The 14,992-nt window shown below is 38.3% G+C and overlaps 1 protein-coding gene across 1 annotated transcript in view; it reads left to right on the top strand.

The window, feature by feature from the left end:
* The first annotated feature begins 1,268 nt into the window (after positions 1–1,268).
* Positions 1,269–14,992, top strand: part of AOPEP (aminopeptidase O (putative)) — a 1,396,509-nt gene continuing 1,382,785 nt past the window's right edge. The window contains exon 1 of the mRNA XM_053702422.1: positions 1,269–1,363. The gene's annotated coding sequence lies outside the window, so the exon portion shown is untranslated. The remainder of the gene's footprint in view (positions 1,364–14,992) is intronic.

Here is a 14,992-nt window from a genome sequence, read left to right as displayed (position 1 = left end):
ACAAAGCAAATTTGGTAATATACGTAAATTGGAAACTTTTCTAAAAATTGTATGCTCTGTCTGAATCACAAAAGATTTGTTTTGGATTTCATGTCTTTTTAAAAGCTAATAACAACTATTATTCCCCCCAAGACCCACCCTTTGAAAGGCTATTGCATGCTCTTTCAAACATTGGATGTATTTGGGGTATAATGTTTAAGCACAAAAGCCATAGAGACCCCCATGACCCCTTGTTTTAACACCCAGAAGCCCCTCTTTTAAAATAAAGACCCTATATAGGTTTTTTTATAGCCAGGTGATTACTGTTGTAATAGCGATCACCTGAGTTATATAAATGTGCATAAGTTATATACATATACCCAAATGACCTATTTATATGTGAATAACCTTTTTTTTTTTTTACAAGTTTAGAAGAAAAAAAAGCACACTATTCGTACAACCTTGTTTATTACAATTTTAATATAAATATGCATTTTATTTTATTTTTTTTACAAATGTTGTAGAGTTTTCATGTATACATAAAATAATGGTAAAGTGTGAATCTGCTGGGTTTGCTGAAAATGTTAAATAAAATGATATAGTGATTGGAGAGTCTTAGTGGATAATTCACAGAAACTGATCATTCTTGTTCTACTCTGGGAGATAAAGTCATAAAGCAGTTCTAACGTATTCTTGGGAGATACACTTTTGTCATAATTATTTAGCTTAGGTTAGATGCAAGATGCCTTTCCATTTCCCCCCTGCAGGTTTTAGTTTATGAAAAAATGTTTAACAGGTCTAACCTTAACAGACAGAAAAGGAACTTTGAAATCAACAAACAGCTTTGAGTTTACTTGCTGCAAGTGCACAGCAATTATTATAAACTGACAAATATTTTGCTAGCATATTCTCAAGTTACTCAGACATTTTTTTTCGCGATGCCTTTTATAGATCTGAGGTGCAATATTTGCCAGCCAGCAGCTATAAACTTTCTCACTATGAATCAAGGAACAATAAAGTTAGCTCCTCCTTCGTGAGAAAAGACAGATTGTTGTAGGCAGTTTAGATCTTCTCTGGAAGCCAAGGGGTTACAGTACTACGGTTTGTAATTTTAACACCTTACCTCTTTTACTTTGAATACATCTTATATTACAGTGACAATTTTGTTAGAACCGTTGGTATTTAATTTTACAATACTGTTGAATCTGCTAGTGTCAGTCACAAACTAGATCTCTCTCCCTTTGCCGATGTGTGGCGAATCTGCTGTTTAGCAGTGACACCTTGTGGTGCTGCAGAATGCAAATCCCGAATTTGTTGCTAGAGCTGCATGTGCTTCCTGAAGTGTTGTCCCCATGTACACAGCATCAGTCATGCACTACAGCTGGTGAGTGTGGGTCACACGTGAGTGCAATATTAGTACTGCAACTGCTGCTGTGAAATAGAAATGATGCAAACTACACATAATCTGTATGTCATTTTGGTCAGTGCTAAACTCACAATAAAAGCATTCACGCGTATGCTGCACACTGCTTTTTAGTGAAAGGTTTCCAGACTTCATTTATGATAAAGGAGATTTTTTTTTAAGTCACTTTTAAAGTCACTTGTATTTTCAAATGTGGTTTGTTCTCTTAGTATCCCTTGGGATTGGCTAACTAGCTGTGTTTAGCTGCCAGTAGTGCAGTGGTTTCTTTTGCAATGGATAACAAGAGAATGAAGCACATTTGATAATAGAAGTAAAAGTGTTTGAAATGTTATGTTCTATCTGAATCATGAAAGAACATTTTGGGATTTCCTGTCCCTTTAAAGTTATCGCTTTGAATTGAGTGAATCAGTTTTTCACTGAGTCTTAAGACAAAATACTGACTAGCTCTGACTCAGAAAATAAAGTTTAATTTTCTTTAGCACTGACATCTGAGTTTTCTGCTTGCACTATATACTTTTATTTTTTTTTAGGATAAGAGAAAACTATGTGCTTTGAAATTATGTTTTAAGTTTTGCTCTCCTATGGTAGAAAAGTTGATTTGCAGTCTTGCACTATAATTTGCAGAGGAAGAAATATGTAATTTCTTAAATTCCCACATTGGTTGTGATGTTGCAAACATAATCATGTTGTACACTTAGGTAGAGGCACTTCCTTGTTGCTTAGTTGTGATGCGAGGGAGGGGGAGTCTTACAAAACGCATACCTTGCTTCCATTAACACTTAAAGACTGGGCACTGTAGCATTTTCTCCCCATTAATGCGTTCCCAGTTATAAAAATCACCTGAAGTATATTACATTTATTGCAAATATGTTATTTAGCTTTATTTTGTCATTTGAAATAGCTGTTTTTGCCTGTTGTATCCCTATCTTTACTGAAAATGTAAATACTTAAAGGGATATTAACCAATGTTCCTTTAGTAAAAAGAAATCTGTTAATTCAAAGTAAACATAAAAAGAAACAGATTGTGTTAAAACAACAAACAACTTGCTTGTTTTCTTGCTAAATTCTCAGTGTAGCCACTGCCCACAGTTAGATAAGAGAGCTACCATTACATAACTTAGGTTTCATGATTGCATGATTTTTGCAGCAAAAGTCTTCTACTGAACATGGGCTGTAAACTAATTTAAGATAGCAAATAAGTGTTTCTTAGCAACACTTCAAAGGGAAAACTGCTAAATTGCCTTTTTGTAGAGACCACAGCCGCATTGTGGGGTAGTGACAGGAAGTAACAGGCCCTGCACAAGTGAAGAAAAAATAAAATTAATAAAAGGTAAAATCCCTTTAAAGTGATGGATACTATATATTGCAATTATTTCTATTTAGTATAACCCACTGATCAGTGCTTTTTTTTATTAAAACGATGAAACAGATTGTTTTATATCCCTTTAAGTATTTGCTATGGAATAACTATGTAACTATAACCAGTAGAATACCTTACACTACCAGTGGGAGGTATGAGATACTAAATGTCAATTTTCAATTGTTCTCTTTACGGACCTGAAATTCAAAGATTCTCCAGCTTGGAGTGAAATCACAGTTACAGGCATAGGAAAGTAAAAATTAAACTTGCATGATTCAGATAGAACAGGTCATTTTAAGAACTTTTAAATTCACTTCTATTTTCAAATGTGCTTCGTTCTCTTAGTATCCCTTGTTAAAAAATGATTACGCGCATATCTTACACTAGTGGGAGCTGCTGCTAATTGGTGCCTGCACACTTTTGTTGTGATTGGCTAAATAGATATTTTCAGCTTCCTGTCAGTAGTGCAATTCTGTCTCTTCAGCAATGGATAACAAGAGAATGAAGAAAATGTGATAATAGAATTAAATTGGAAAGTTTTTTAAAATGTTATGTTCTATCTGAATTATGAAAGAACATTTTGGGGTTTACTATCCCTTTAAGACACTTCTACTTTTAAATGTGCTTCGTTCTCTTGGTATCCCTTGTTGAAAAAGTATACGCACATATCCTACACTAGTGGGAGCTGCTGCTAATTGGTATCTGCACACATTTGTTTCTTGTGATTGGCTAACTAGGGGCGCAATCACATATGTGGCGATGGACGCAAAACCCAACGTCGCTAATTTTTAGTCTAATTGAGCAATCACATATATGACACAGCATACAAGTTAACTGTGTATATTTTACCCGTCGCCTTCACTTTTTACTCCCATAAACTAACATAGAACTGGCCTCGCAGCCGGTATCACATATTCAGCGCAAGGACTTATGTGCGCAGAATGGAGACATTTTACTCCATTTTCACCTCGCCACACATAGGCAGGTGCAGCAAGCCTTAACAAACACCTAACGCACGCGCAATATCAACCCCTTAAACGCCATCCTCCCGCATTGCAATAACTAATAAAAGTATTAACCCCTAATCCGCCAACCCCCACATTGTAAACTACCTAATAAACGTATTAACCCCTAAACCACCAACCCCCCACATCGCAAAGTATCTAATTAATATAGTAACCCCTAAATCACCAACACCCCCCACAACGCAAAGTATCTAAGTAACATATTAACACCCCTAACCCGCCTTCCCCCCACAACACAAAGTACCTAATACAACTATTAACCCCTAATCCGCCAACCCCCCACAATGCATAGTATTAACCTAATAACTAAGCCCCCTACTTAACCCCAATTAAAATACTTACAAAAAATAAAAAAACTAACTACATAAAAAAAATAATAAACAATTACAAAAATTTAAAAAAACTAAATTACAAAAAAAAAATAACATTACTCAAAATATAAAGAAACTACACTTACACAAAATAAAAATACATAAAATTACAAAAAAAAAAACAACAAAAAAACTAACATTGCAGAAAATAACAAACTTACGGCTAGATTACGAGTTTTGCGTTATGAGCGGCTCGGTACTAACTTGCAATATTGGAACAGCCAATAGAATGTGAGCTCAATCCTATTGGCTGATTGGTGATTTTTTCACCTTTAATTCCGATTGGCTGATAGAATTCTATCAGCCAATCGGAATTCAAGGGACGCCATCTTGGATGACGTCCCTTAAAGGAACCTTCATTCTTGAAGAGCCGTCGACAGAAGAGGATGCTCCGTGCCGGATGCTTGAAGATGGAGCCGCTCCGCGTCGGAAGGATGAAGATAGAAGATGCCCGTCTGGAGGACCACTTCTTGCCGTTTGGATGAAGACATCTCCCTGCTTCGTTGAGGACTTCTTGCTGCTTGGATGAAGACTTCTCCCAGCTTCGTTGAGTAAGTGGATCTTCGGGGATTAGTGTTAGGGTTTTTTAAGGGTTTATTGGGTGGGTTTTATTTTTAGCTTAGGGTTTGGGCTGAAAAAGAGCTAAATGCCCTTTTAAGGGCAATGCCCATCTAAATGCCCTTTTCAGGGCAATGGGGAGCTTAGTTTTTTTTAGATAGGATTTTATTTGGGGGGTTTGGTTGTGTGGGTGGTGGGTTTTACTGTTGGGGGGTTGTTTGTATTTTTTTTTACAGGTAAAAAAAGCAATTTTTTACAGGTAAAAAAGCAATGCCCCGCAAAATGTCCTTTTAAGGGCCATTGGCAGTTTAGTTTAGGCTAGAGATTTTTTTTATTTTGGGGGGGCTTTTTTATTTTGATAGGGCTATTAGATTAGGTGTAATTAGTTTATAAATTTGATAATTTCTTTTTTATTTTGTGTAATTTAGTGTTTGTTTTTTTTTGTAATTTAGTTAATTGTATTTAATTAATGTAATTTTTTTAATTGGGTGTTAGAATAGGAATATTTTTATTTTGGATAATTTCGTTTGCTATTTTTTGTAATTTTTTATTTTTTTATTTTCAGTAATGTTAGTTTTTTTTAGTAATTTTTATTTTTTCTAATTGTTTATTATTTTTTAATGTAGTTAGTATTTTTTGATGTAAGTGTATTTTAATTGGGGTTAAGTTAGGGGGTATTAGGTAAGGGGGCTTAGCTTTTAGTTAAATACTTTGCGTTGTGGGGGGGTTAATAGTTTTATTAGGTAGTTTGCGTTGTGGGGGTTGGTGTTTTTTTGGGGTTAATAATTTTATTAGGTATTTTGTGTGGTGGGGGGGTTGGCGGTTTAGAGGCTATTTTTAGCGTAAGTTGCTGGCGACGCCAGAAATGTGTATTTGCACACATTTCTGAACCTCGCCAGTTTTTCCAACTTACAGCAGTATAGCATCTGGCAGTAGGATTTATGTGATTCACCCGATGTGCGAGGTAAACCTACGGTTACATGGGTTTCAGCAGTTGCGCTGAAACTTATGCCACATATGTAATCACGCCCTAGATGTGTTAAGCTAGCTGCTAGTAGTACAATGCTGTTCCTTCAACAATGGATAACAAGATAAGGAAGCAAATTTGATAATAGTAGTAAATTGGAAAGTTGTTCAAAATGATATGTTCTATCCAAATCATGTCAGAAAATGTTGAGGTTTACTGTCCCTTTTAAAGGGATACTAAACCCAATTTTAATTTTAATGTAGCCACCAATTAGCAAGCGCTACACAGGGTGCTGAACTAAAAATGGGCAGGCTCCAAAGCTTAGATTCCTGCTTTTTCAAATAAAGATAGCAAGAGAACGAAGAAAAATTAATAATAGGAGTAAATTATAAAGTTGCTTAAAATTGCATGCTCTATCTGAATCATGAAATACAAAATTGGGATTTAGTATCCCATTAAGACTTCACAAAGGCTGAACTTTCAGAAGAAAAAGGGTGTAACTTTATAGCACTACGAGATCTCTCTCATTTATGTATGTGAAGCAGAGACAAGCCCAGTGCAAGATAGCACTGCACAATATGAGAGTTTTGTTACACTAACACTTTGTGCATTGTATTTTATATTACTAAACATTTCAGATTGGGTTCTTTCAGTATTATTGCATTTAAGATTTGCACTTTATCATTTATATTTTAATACATTAAAATTTTGATCTAGCAGTGATTTTACACATTCTGATTATGCTTTCAAAGTTCCTGTGTTACTTTTGATAACTTAGGATCATACATTTAATATTTCTGTGTACCTTTTAAAAAATAAATTACACCTTGTATTTGCTGCCTTGCGAACTAAAACTGACTATTTCAAAAAGTGGGAGGGCGAGGGCAGTTCCCATGGTATGTCTGATGCTCTCTCACAAGTCTTGGGAACTTTTGTAAGAAGTTTGCTCAAAATTCACAACACAGAAGTAATATATACTAAAATATGGACAAAAGCAAGGTAAATGGTAGTCAAAACATTTCAGTTTAATTTGGAATTGATGCAAACTGAGCTTTTATATCTGCCCCATTGGTTCTCCAGTTACCTTCCCTTTCCCATGTTAAAGTTTGTATCCCAGAAAGCTTTATTACTTTCTATGGAAGGCATCTCTCATCTCTCTAGGATTTCCACGTTCCTCCCCTTTTCTTAGAAAGTTAAGTGGGCTCTGCTCCTGTGACGTTCGACCTATAATGTCTTTTCAAACTAGAGAAATTGAAGCTGACAGTTTTAATTTAAATAAAAGACATGCAAAGTGCAATCTAATTTGTTAAAGATACACATAAATATACAAAGTATGAGCCTCAATTTGTTACACAGAAACTGTGAAGGTATAATCAGAATTTGTAAAATCACAATCCTAAATATACTGCTGTTTACAAAATAAAATACAAAATAGAAAATGCAAAGTTTAAATTAAATAAAATTTAATCTGAAGTGTAAAGTGATATAAACAGAAAGTACTAAAGTGTAAATGCAGCAGAACTGTCATGCCATGCAGTGCTATATTGCACTGAGCTTGTCTCTCTTTCACATACAGAAATACAGGGAACGCCCCTTGGAAAAGTAAAGCAAAATCTGCCTTTTGAAAATTTCACTAGGGATCTCGCAGTGTTGGAGGATCAATTTAGGATATCTCACCTGAGTAGAGAGGTTTTGAATATCAGGGCCTAAGTATACTGGCAGATTTAAGATATTGGCACCCTTGGTAAATATGATTAGTGAAAAATTGTCTTCATTGTTTAACCTTTTGATTATCAAACAATTGCAAACACAGCACAGGTTTATCCGAAAAAACAAAAACAAAAAACTTTGTTAAATATATGTGTGGCACAAATACTGGCACCCCTATGAATTAATGTGAGAAAAATATATTTGGAGTATACTCCCATTGATATTTTACATTTTATAGTATTACTCTGTGACTAGGAACAGAAAATGTTTAAATTATGACTTCCTGTTTTACAAGGGTATAAATATGAGGTAACACATAGGCCAAATTCCCTTAGTCATTCATCAAAATGGGTAAGCCGAAGGAATATAGCTTTGAGGTGCGGCAAATGGTTGTTGAGCTTTACAAAATGGGAAGTGGCTAAAAGAAAATAGTAAAAGCATTGAAATTGCCCATTTCCACCATCAGGGCAATAATTAGGAAGTTCCAGTCAACTGGAAATGTTATGAATCAACTTGGAAGAGGATGTTTGTCTATAATGTCTAAACGCACTGTGAAGAGGATGGTTTGAGTGTCCAAAATATCTCCAAGGGTCACTGCTGGAGAATTGCAAAAGTTAGTTGTGTCTTGGGGTCAGAAAGTCTCCAAAACTACAATCCGACGTCACCTACATTATCACAAGTTGTTTGGAAGGGTTTAAAAAAAAAAAGCCTCTACTCTCATCCAGAAACAAACTCAAGGGTTTTCAGTTTGCCGGACACTACTGGAACTTCAAATAGGTTTGTGTCCTATAGTCAAATGAAACCAAAATAGATATGTTTGACAATAAACTGCAGAGGTGGGATTGGCTTACACAGAGAGGTAGCCATATGGAAAAAGTACCTCATACCCATGGTTATATATGGTAGTGGCTCTTTAATTTTTTTCTGCCTTTTTTCCTGCCAGAGGCCTGGACATTTTGTTAGGATACATGGCATCATGGACTTTATGAAATATCAACATATTTTAAATGAACACCTGACTGCCTCTGCCAGAAACCTAATGGGCCGTGGTTGGATCTTCCAGCAGGAAAATGATCCAAAACATACATAAAAATCAACACAAAAATGGTTTACTGACCACAAAATCAAGGTCCCAAATCAAGGAACTGAAGAATAGTCCATCAGTCTCAACCTCGAAATTTGAAGGATCTGGAGAGATGCTGTATGGAGGAATGGTCTCAGATCCCTTGCCATGTATTCTCCAACTTTATCAGGCATTATAGGAAAATACTCAGAACCGTTATCTTGGCAAAGGGAGGTAGCACAAAGTATTGACTAAAAGAGTGCCAATAATTGTGCCACACATATATTTAGCAAAGATATTTTTTGTGTTTGCAATTGTTTGATATCCATGAGAGCAGAGTATTTTTGCATATTTTTTTAACAAAAGCTCAAAAGGTTAAACAATAAAGACAATTTTTCACAGCCTTCTTTGCTCATATTTTTTTTTTTTTTTTTAAATATTTTTATTGAGGTTATTAACAAGTACAATTATATAATCATGTACATCAGATATTGGAAGTAATATAATGAAACTTGGTTTCAGAAGCATAGGGTAATGACCATTCGGTATACATCATAAATATAACAATATACCCATATTTAAGCATCCAATTATACAAATATACAACAACCTCAGGTTTTCTATTTAAGGGGAGTCCCCTTGAAATATGATATAAAGTCATACACAATGGCTTCCCTCTGTGAACAACGGAGGCCTCTCTTGGACCTCATGAAAAGAATTTGAGACATAACAGGGGATTTTAGGGGAAACAAGAAAGAAAAAATAAAAATAACAAAATGGGCCACTTTTGGACCCGAAATATACACAACTGATTTGAGATAATAAAATCATAGTAGAAAACGTAGCAAAGGGCTGTGAACAATGACCATAGTAATTATTGATGCTACATCATTTTATAGTATATTATAGGGAACCATCTTATGAACCTTAATGAAAAGTCTAGTTGTGATGTGTTACACAGTATAGATGTAATACTAAGATCATTAGTGTTGTGCTAAATAGGGCAGGAGAAAAAGTCTACCCAGGGAGTAGGGATATATATGCGAATTAAGAGACATGTGCCTGTCACGGTTCTGGATCACTATATCATGGAAGTATTATGCTAGTACAAAAATCTGCATACTTATTATTCTATAGGTATGTTTCTACAGACCACTTCCTATGGTGACTTAATTTAAGGTCTGAGGGCCTGCCACCTCGGCCGCAGGTAGCTTATTGCCCCCTAGCCATAGTTATTAAGATAAACCATTGTGGTCGGATTTACAAAAATATAGTGGGTCTTGTGGTGTACTCCGGTGACCAGTAAGAGCATATATGCAGTGTGAATTGATCAGTACCCGATGCAAATTGTATGTAACATACAATATCCTCTATTAGTGCAACTATGTTCTATAGTCCTATATTAACTTTGTCATGGATCAACTCTATATCACATTCCCATAACTAATACACCGCACTTCTGATCTAAAGTGAAATAAAACATCATAAATGAGTCACATGGAACTGCATAAGCACTCTAGATACCCCACACTCCCCTGGGATCCATTTAAAACATAATTATAGGGAAAGCATACATATACCCCCTAAAAACCACACATCTAGTGACATCAACATTTTATCTCTATATATAGCCCCAGACATAATATAGGCAGGAACTAAATTGTCTATGTAACCAAAACAGTAAGTCCCGTGTGCATAACATTGGATGTAAATAAAATATGAGCTAGTTCATGAGGCCCCGCTAGATTTAACCAGTTCAATTTGCCAAATGACTGCGACAATAATCATATTGCCCCCGGCTCCTCATAAGCAAAGATCAAAAGTACAAATAAGTTCGTCATATCTAAAAGTACAGCAATCAGTTAGTGAACGTAGCATGGGTCATTACAAGACCTCTTATCCGATACCTGTGTCCCTTGTTGCTACTGCATACTTAAAAGTTGAGAGGAACCCACCGGGGTCCCAATTTGCCAGTTGTGGGACCGTGTAGTGAAAGTTGGAAACGGGCAGTATTTGTAAAGAGGCGCTCATTATTTGCCCCAGTAGATCTCCGTGCCAATGACTGCAGTCCCCAACCAAAGCCTTCATATGCTCAGATTTTCCGTCTTCTTGAGGCGCTGCAGATGTTAATCGACTCGAGCCCACTACATGTATGCAATCACCCAAGCAACCAGCTTGGCCTGTCCCAATTTTTAGCCGGGTGTCTGACCTGTCTGTAGCTGTGGTTCCGGTGTCTTCCAGGGGGGCTCTCCTCACACTGAGTATACCCCTAGCCACTGAACTCCTCCCAGTCTTCTTTAGAACCCGGGTATTTCTGAGATCCGGCTCACTTGTCTCGTCCCAGGACTCTGAAAACTGAACATCCCAGTGCCCAGAAACCTGCCGAGAGTTCTCATATATAGAGCTAGAGGTCTCTGTATGCTCAGTTGAGTAACGGACTGTACTGCTGGTCGCTTCTGCCATTAAAGGAATGTTAAGCATCTTGGTTTCGCCTGCGGGCTTTGCTGCGGGCTCTGGAGTGGAAAATATTTTGTGCAGGTCTGCCATTAAACCTCGGTAGGAGTCCTCAAGTACCCGAACAATCTGAGTTTCACATTTGTCTATAGCCTCCATCTTAACTATCATTTACAGATGTAGCCACATCAAAAAGCTTTAGAAATAAAGTTAATTTATCGAGTTAGACAGTTCCCTTCTGTAGAGCAAACAGCCTGCTCGCGGCTGTAATACCCAGCGGTTAAGCTGGGGGGGGTGCTGAGAACCACGTTCTGTCCGCCGCCAAGGGCCTCAGCGGTCCAGTTCAAGAGCCGGCAATCATATAAACACCAATGTAAATATTATTTGAGTCTCCCAGTCTCATAGTATGTATAGGTAATAGTTTAGTATCCAGATGACTTGGTGTTGCAAAGATAATCGGCGGATTGTCTTCATCAAGTCAGGAGCTCCTGAAATTGCGACCTTCCATGGCCGCCGCCTAGACACGCCCCCTCTTTGCTCATATTTACCAAGGGTGCCAGTATTAGTGGAGGGCACTAATTCATATACAAAAATAAACTTAAAGGAAAATTTTCACATATTTTATACTCAGCTGGTATGACAAGTCTTTGGAAACACATTAAGGGGAATGCAGTTTTGCAGTACACTGTTTCTTTAAAGAGATTTAATGTCAACATTTTTATTTAATAATTCAAATAGGGCATGCAATTTGAAACAATTTTTATTTTTTCTTTCTCTTGGTATCCATTTTATGACAAGCATACCCTTGTAAGCTCAGGGTGCCACTCAGCCTGTGCAAGTTGCTGACTCAGGATCCAGCAAAAGAGTCCCAGACCATCACACCTTCTTCTCTGTGTTTGACAGTTGGTGTCACATAATGAGGAACTATCCTTATGCCTACTTGAAGCTGTAAAAACACAATTTATGCTTACCTGATAAATTTATTTCTCTTGTGGTGTATCCAGTCCACGGATCATCCATTACTTGTGGGATATTCTCATTCCCAACAGGAAGTTGCAAGAGGACACCCACAGCAGAGCTGTAATATAGCTCCTCCCCTAACTGTCATAGCCAGTCATTCGACCGAAAACAAGCCGAGAAAGGAGGAACCATAGGGTGCAGTGGTTACTGTAGTTTAAATTTAAAAATTAGCTGCCTTAAAATGACAGGGCGGGCCGTGGACTGGATACACCACAAGAGAAATAAATTTATCAGGTAAGCATAAATTGTGTTTTCTCTTGTAAGGTGTATCCAATCCACGGATCATCCATTACTTGTGGGATACCAATACCAAAGCTAAAGTACACGGATGAAGGGAGGGACAAGGCAGGAACTTAAATGGAAGGAACCACTGCCCGTAAAACCTTTCTCCCAAATATAGCCTCAGAAGAAGCAAAAGTATCAAATTTGTAAAATTTTGAAAAAATATGAAGCGAAGACCAAGTCGTCGCCTTGCAAATCTGATCAAAAGAAGCCTCATTTTTAAAGGCCCAAGTGGAAGCCACAGCTCTAGTGGAATGAGCTGTAATCCTTTCAGGAGGTTGCTGTCCAGCAGTCTCATAGGCTAAGCGGATTAAGCTTCTTAGTCAAAAAGAAAAAGAGGCTGCCGAAGCCTTTTGACCTCTCCTCTGTCCAGAGTAGACAACAAACAAAGCAGATGTTTGACGAAAATCTTTAGTAGCTTGTAAGTAAAACTTTAAAGCACGGACCACGTCCAAATTGTGTAACACAAGGATGGAACAACAATCTCTTGATTGATATTCTTGTTAGATACCACCTTAGGTAAGAACCCAGGTTTGGTACGCAGGACTACCTTATCCGTATGAAAAATCAGATAAGGAGAATCACATTGTAAGGCAGATAGCTCAGAGACTCTACGAGCCGAGGAAATAGCTACCAAAAAAAGAACTTTCCAAGATAAAAGCTTGATATCTATGGAATGAAGAGGTTCAAACGGAACTCCTTGAAGAACCTTAAGAACCAAGTTTAAGCTCCATGGTGGAGCAACAGGTTTAAACACAGGCTTGATTCTAACTAAAGCCTGACAAAATGCCTGAACGTCTGGAACATCTGCCAGACGCTTAACTAGCTGACAATCCTTTTTCCAAACCTTTTTGGAGAAAAGATAATATCCTAGCAATCCTGACCTTACTCCATGAGTAACCCTTGGATTCACACCAATAAAGATATCTACGCCATACCTTATGGTAAATTTTCCTGGTGACAGGCTTTCGTGCCTGTCTTAAGGTATCAATAACTGACTCGGAGAAGCCACGCTTTGATAAAATCAAGCGTTCAATCTCCAGGCAGTCAGCCTCAGAGAAATTAGATTTGGATGGTTGAAAGGACCCTGAAGTAGAAGGTCCTGTTTCAGAGGCAGAGACCATGGTGGAAAGGATGACATGCCCACTAGATCTGCATACCAGGTCCTGCATGGCCACGCAGGTGCTATCAGAATCACTGATGCTCTCTCCTGCTTGATCTTGGCAATCAGTCGAGGGAGCAGAGGAAATGGTGGAAACACATAAGCCAGGTTGAAAGACCAGGGCGCTGCTAGAGCATCTATCAGTGTCGCCTTGGGATCCCTGGACCTGGATCCGTAACACAGAAGCTTGGCGTTCTGGCGAGATGCCATGAGATCCAGTTCTGGTTTGCCCCAACGATGAATCAGTTGTGCAAATGCCTCCGGATGGAGTTCCCACTCTCCCGGATGAAAAGTCTGACGACTTAGAAAATCCGCCTCCCAGTGCTCTACACCTGGGATATGGATAGCTGATAGGTGGCAAGAGTGAATCTCTGCCCAGCGAATTATATTTTAAACTTCTAACATCTCTAGGGAACTTCTCGTTCCCCCTTGATGGTTGATGTAAGCTACAGTCGTGATGTTGTCCGACTGAAATCTGATGTACCTTAGAGTTGCTAACTGAGGCCAAGTTAGTTCCAGAATATTTAATGGAAGGAGAGACTCCTCCTGAGTCCATGATCCCTGAGCCTTCAGGGAGTTCCAGACTGCACCCCAACCTAGAAGGTTGGCATCTGTCGTAACAATTGTCCAATCTGGCCTGCGAAAGGTCATACCTTTGGACAGATGGACCCGAGATAGCCACCAGAGAAGAGAATCCCTGGTCTCTTGGTCCAGATTCAGTTGAGGGGACAAATCTGTGTAATCCCCGCTCCACTGACTGAGCATGCATAGTTGCAGCGGTCTGAGATGTAAGCGTGCAAACGGCACTATGTCCATTGCCGCTACCATTAAGCCGATTACTTCCATACACTGAACCACCGAAGGGCGCGGAATGGAATGAAGAACCCGGCAGGAATTTAGAAGCTTTGATAACCTGGACTCCGTCAGGTGAATTTTCATTTCTACAGAATCTATCAGAGTCCCTAGAAAAGAAACTCTTGTGAGTGGGGATAGAGAACTCTTTTCCTCGTTCACTTTCCACCCATGCGACCACAGAAATGCCAGTACTACGTCCGTATGAGACTTGGCAATTTGGAAGTTTGACGCCTGTATCAGGATGTCGTCTAAATAAGGGGCTACTGCTATGCCCCGCGGCCTTAGGACCGCCATAAGTGACCCTAGAACCTTTGTAAAGATTCTTGGGGCTGTAGCTAATCCCAAGGGAAGAGCTACAACTGGTAATGCCTGTCTTAAAAGGCAAACATGAGAAACCGATGATGATCTTTGTGTATCGGAATGTGAAGATAAGCATCCTTTAGATCCACTGTAGTCATATATTGACCCTCCTGGATCAGTGGTAGGATGGTACGAATAGTTTCCATCTTGAACGACGGAACTTTGAGGAATTTGTTTAAGATCTTTAGATCCAAAATTGGTCTGAAGGTTCCCTCTTGTTTGGGAACCACAAACAGATTTGAGTAAAAACCCTGTCCCTGTTCCTCCTTTGGAACTGGATGGATCACTCCCATAACTAGTAGGACTCGTACACAGTGTAAGAATGCCTCTCTCTTTATCTGGTGTGCAGATAATTGTGAAAGGTGAAATCTCCCTTTTGGGGGGGGAAGCTTTGAAGTCCAGA

This window comes from Bombina bombina, chromosome 2 (assembly GCF_027579735.1).
Source record: "Bombina bombina isolate aBomBom1 chromosome 2, aBomBom1.pri, whole genome shotgun sequence".
Taxonomy (NCBI): Eukaryota; Metazoa; Chordata; class Amphibia; order Anura; family Bombinatoridae; genus Bombina; species Bombina bombina.
Note: the sequence above shows the minus strand (reverse complement) of the source record. Positions and strands in the feature narration are given on the sequence as shown.